We start from the raw sequence: 5,631 nt of genomic DNA, 5'->3' as shown, positions 1-5,631 counted from the left end.
GTCCAATGGGCGTTGTCCCGGCGTCCTCTGGCTACCGGCCAACCAGTCGAGGCCCAGCTCGGAGTAGGACGGGTGGAGGAATCTGACTGTGGCGCGCAGGGCAGTCGTTGCTCCGAGGGGATCTACCAGCAGTCCGGCTGGCTAGTAGAAAGTCTCTATGCATAGAGTGTGACCGCGAGTCCTCACAAGTCACTCTTTTGCCTGGGAAGAAGCTGGTTCGTTCCCGGTCCAGCGCTGCTTCTGAATAAGCTATTCAGGTTGTCAACAAGGGTCCAACTGTAGGCTGCCGTTGATCAAGCGGAGCATTCACGTAGGTAGAATTCTGAGTACGTACGGGATCCTCGGCCTCGCGCTTAGAACAAAGTCCAAGTCCCTTTGCAGACAACAGCAGTTGTCACGTGATTGTCTCTGAGAATGCGCGGAAATGGTCAAGGAGAGCCCCGATCTGAGCTTGCGCTCCCTTTTTGACCAAGACACAGATGTGTGCTGATTGGTTGAGAGTTTGGCGGGCATTGGAGACCCACGTGGTATTACCACGCCCTGCCAGTCCCTGATTGGTTGGTCAAGGTGAGATATGAGTCACTTACTCTTGACACTTAGGAATGCAGTCCAGATGTCCATTCGGCACTCCCTAGACAGATAGGCGCCAATGGATGACCATTGATCATGATAGCCAGGCTTAGCTAAGTGCATCCCCATTTGGGAGCTGTCCCTTATCAAAAGAAAACATCTTAAATCAGCCTGCATGAATACTTTCTCTGTGGCTGCACCACAGAGATGGAGGGTGAGATGGGGCCTCATTTAGGACAGCATACCACCGCTTAATTCTGTCTTATTAACAAGCATTGCCGCTACAACGGCATCTCTGCTGTCAAACTTCCTCCTGACGTGTTTGACAGGATCTGGGCCGTGGTGAACAGTGGGAAAGACGCCCTTTGGAGAGTGAGGAACATGGGACTGTTCAAAGACATCGAGGTCCCAGTCAAGGCAGCAGGTAGCCTGGCCCTGTTCATCACCCGAGAGAATTATTACCTCAGAGATCTGTGGAGAGAAGGGAGGGAGGAAGCAGAAAATCTGTGGGAAATAGAGAGCATAGGTCAATATCTCAAGAGACTGTGAAAAACATTATCATGTTTAAGTAAAGAATGTGATTTGCACCAGAAAAAAAGAAATTGTTGCTATGTAACTGGTACCGTGTCAAAATGTAATGAGATGTGATCATATATACTGTTCTAAGTATGTATATTAATGTAAAGCTTTCTGATTTGTGATGTCCTGTATTTTTTTGTGAAAAGAAAATAAAGTTCTTAAAAATCGAAATCGAATCGGTTCACCCAGAGCGAGGCTCGGCCATTGCACTCCGGCTGTGCTGACCCCTGCGAATTCCCCAAATGTGGGAATCTCAACTGCATAATTTCTGGTAGTGGTGGACTGCGTTCGCGCTCTCCCCTGATGCCTCGGTACTGTATGCTAATTCTCAGGACAGTTTCACCCGTTTTCTGATTGCTAGGTTCTGTACCAGTGCAGACATGTCAAACAGTGAATGGCTGTACCTCTATTGTATCCGTGCTCAATGAATGAAATCAGTAATAAATGAATATATGTATAGTTAGACGAAAAACAAGTGGTTTATCGACTCATCTTCATTTGCAGATTTAGAGGCAGCTTCGATATTTGTTTTACAAACGGGTTTTTTTTTTTATATGGGTCACACACATGCCATAGCAACAAAACATCTCTAGAGATGAGGCTATAGATCACCTTTCCATCCTCCAGGTTTTCCTCCCAAAGCCTACGGTACCATCGGCGACCCCTGCTGGCCGAGAGAGCAAAAGCTTGCAGCACCTGGTATTCCTAGGCAGTCTCCCATCCAAGTACTAACCATGCCTGACCCTGCTTTGCTTCCAAGATCAGACAAGATCAGGGACGTTCAGGGTGGTATGGCCACAAGCGAAAGCAGTGGCGCCTGACTCGCTACTTGAAGCTGTGTGTGGCTGGGGCTCCGTGCCCCCCGAGCGGGACTGAAGGATCGTTCGTGTGCAACTCTTTGGAAAGGAGCTTCTTTCCAAATCGCATTGCATACCTGGATGTTGGCGAATGTGCTCCCTTGTGTTGGCTTGTCCCGCACTGGAGGAGAACAAACAAACTGCACGGAGGAGCACAAGGCAAGTCTTCACAAGACATAAACCTCCAGTGTGTTTTCAGAGTGCTGTGTACTGGAGGTTTTTGTCTTGTGAAGACTTGCCTTGTGCTCCTCCGTGCAGTTTGTTTGTTCTCCTCCAGTGCGGGACAAGACAACACAAGGGCGCACATTCGCCAACATCCAGGCACACAATGCGATTTGGAAAGAAGCTCCTTTCCAATGAGTTGCACACGAACAATCCTTCAGTCCCGCTCAGGGGACAGGGAGCCCCCGCCACACAGCTTCAAGTAGCGAGTCAGACGCCGCTGCTTTCACTTACGGCCACACCACCCTGAACACGTCTGATCCACCACTTGTTTTTCGTATAACTATACATATATTCATTTATTACTGATTTCATTCATTGAGCACGGATGCGATAGAGGTACAGCCATTCACTATTTGACATGTCTGCACTGGTACAGAACCAAGCAATCAGAAAACGGGTGAAACTGTCTATAGACTCAGCATACAGTACCGAGGCCCCCATGACCAAATAAAGGCTAACCTCGATAATCAGCCTAAATAATGCAGACTACAGTGTAGCAGCAATGCTTGTTAATAAGACAGAATTAAGTGTTGCTGTGCTTTCCCAAATGAGGCCCCATCTGTCTCTTCATCTCTGTGGTGCAGCCACAAAGAAGCTATTCATGCAGGCTGATTTAAAGATGTTTTCTTTTGATAAGGGACAGCTCCCAAAGGGGGATGCACTTAGCTAAGTCTGGCTATCATGATCAATGGTCATCCAATAGCACCTATCTGTCTAGGGAGTGCCAGATGGACATCTGGACTGCATTCCTAAGTGTCAGGAGTAAGTGATTCATATCTCACCTTGATCAACCAATCAGGGACTGGTAGGGCCGAGTAACCCACGTGGGTCTCTGATGCCCTCGAAACTTTTAGCCAATCAACGAGCTGAAGTTCCTCCAGGTAAAAACAGGCAACACAGACTTCCAAGACTATTCTAAAGGGAATTCAAAGGAGAATTCCAGGGGTGTGAGACAATTCCAGGGCGGGACGGCCCAGGAGCAGAAAGGCTCCCAAGGGCAGGACATTCTCGCAGCGCACCTCCTGACCATCCTGAGACTCAGCCCGGACAACCATGGAACGGCCAGTGTGTCCGAGTGCCAGAACTTTCCTTTGTTCTAAGAGTCGAGAGCGGAGGTTGCCAGAGAGTAACCAAAGGATCCGTCCGAGGTTAGCACCAGCAGCAAGCCTCGTGAACAGGTCGGAACTGTGGACAGCTGAATCACTATTCAGATCTAGCGCTTCATCAGGAACGAACCGGTCTTCCTCTTCACCTGCTGGGACCCACACTCATCTTTTCTCCTTTGCACAAACTTTGCTAGTTAAAGCCAACACTAACTAGCCGGTCAGTGAGCATCAACAGCGCACCGTCACAAGCCACACAGCACAGCCTGGCACAGAGCCAGAGAGCCCGAAGGAGATCTAAATCCCCAGAGATTGGATGAGTATTCAACTTCACTGCATCACAGCTCAAGAATTCAATTGTTATACCAACCAGTTGATATCAATTTAATTCCTAAGAGTTATGTACTTGTTTTGAGTATCTAATGTAGAAGTTATAACCAAGTTCATTTACAAAATGGTCTAAATGAATGATATACTGAACGTATGTCCTCTTGATATATGTAACTCTTTGTAACTGACTGAATATATACCTTTTGTATTCTGATAACCCTCTCGATAAGATCTGTTAGGTTTATATGCATATTCTATGTATTAATAAATGTATCCTCGTGTATTAGTACCTGTGTGTGTGCGTGGTTTGAGTTATATCGCATGGTTGGATTCTAAGGCCATCAAAAGAATAATTTTGTGATTTACTGCTACAATTAATAATTGTCCCAGTAAATGCCCAAACCCTACAGAACTGGTGCCTTCAGAGAGCACACTACATAGTAAAATATTACTAGTTGCTGTTGTATCAGTGGCAGCAGTAGTAGTAGCTGTCATAGTTGTAGTAGCAGTATTAGTGGTAGTAATAGCAGCAATAGTATTTGTTGCAGGTTCACCATAATAACTACAGGAGCAGAAGAGCAGGAGTCTGTTTCAAAGTATTAAAAAACAACAAAATGATTAACTAGAAACAATCAGTTCTTGTTAATACAGCTGAACAGCTGTGATTTAAGTCCACAATTCCTGCTGGGCTAGCATGAAAAAATGTCATATAATGATATGACAGCTTATTTTTAGAGAGGGACATATTATCTTCAGTAAAACTGCACTATTTCTTCACTCCCCTGTCTTTAGGAAATGGGCCTGTTTCGACAGAGCTTTACTGGAACTGCAGGTCAGACTGTGCAGTGAGTTTGTGGTTTGTGCAGTGCAGTGTGATGAGGTATACAGGAAGACACATGGGGGAGCCCAGTGTTCATATCTCTAGCGCTTTACAGAGACACACAGGGAGTCCAGTCAGAGCTCTATTGCTGTACAGTGAGACACAGTGGAGCCCAGTTCTCTGAGCTCTAATGCTGTACAGAGAAACACGGGGAGTCCAGTTAGAGCTCTGTTCCTGTACAGTGAGGCACACAGGGGAGCCCAGTGTTCAGAGCTCTACAGGGTGACAGGTCTTCTACCCACACAGCTGCCTCAGGGCTCTAACAGCTCTCTCAGTGTGTCTTTCAGGGCTGAACAGGAGGGGCTATTCCTGTCAGAATGGAGGCTGACTCTTAGAGCTCCAGAGTCAGTATGAGGAGAAGCTCCCAGACCTGACTGCTGCCAGAGCCTCTGAGCCTGAGTGGCCATGAGCCCTGAGCTCCTCAGCAGCTGAGAAAAGCCTCCTGTCTCCTGTGGTCACAGTGTGGTTGAACACCTGCACTGTCTTCCTGCTCCTTCTCCTCTCTCTCCCACTTCCTGTCTCTCTCTCTGTGTGTGCTCTTATCTGTCCATCTCTCTCTCCTTTTCTCTCACTCCGACAGACTGTGCAGAGTATCTGAATGGGATGTAACATTGATTGGCAAAGGAAAAGACTTCTCACAGGCAGAATAAAAAAATGTATCTCCTCTCAGTCAGATTCACAGCTCAGACTCACACACAGAGCATTGGATCCCTCAGTACTTTACCAAAACTCCTACCTCCTGAACAGCTCATCTCCATCCTTCTCTTTATCCTGACAATCTGAGTTCTTCAGTTGAATTGTATTCTAGATATTAAAAACAGGGTCAAAATGGGAAAATAATCCGTTCTCACCAATCAGTGAAGTTAATCGATTATTCTATGGTTCTTCAGTTGAATTAATTGGTTGTGAGTATTGCCACTCTTACCAGTGTATTATGATTCTCAGCAGCAGCAGACCAATGGTTGTGTCTACAATAGTGACCAGTTGACCAGTCTTTAGCTCTGAGCAGTGGGACTCAGATCACACAGAAGACCTGTCTGTGTGTGATTCCACACCAGCCCTGGGATTCAGCGTCTCCCACACGTCT

General features: G+C 46.8%; 2 pseudogenes; one reads left to right on the top strand and one right to left on the bottom strand.

Annotated features, from left to right (window-relative positions):
* The first annotated feature begins 1,311 nt into the window (after positions 1-1,311).
* On the top strand, positions 1,312-1,452 carry LOC148824389 (U1 spliceosomal RNA; annotated as a pseudogene).
* A 381-nt stretch (positions 1,453-1,833) lies between these two features.
* LOC148824388 (5S ribosomal RNA) lies at positions 1,834-1,952 on the bottom strand (annotated as a pseudogene).
* Positions 1,953-5,631: the final 3,679 nt, after the last annotated feature.

The sequence above is a fragment of the Atractosteus spatula genome, chromosome 10 (assembly GCF_055471065.1).
Source record: "Atractosteus spatula isolate fAtrSpa1 chromosome 10, fAtrSpa1.hap1, whole genome shotgun sequence".
Taxonomy (NCBI): Eukaryota; Metazoa; Chordata; class Actinopteri; order Semionotiformes; family Lepisosteidae; genus Atractosteus; species Atractosteus spatula.
This window is presented reverse-complemented; position numbering and strand designations above follow the sequence as displayed.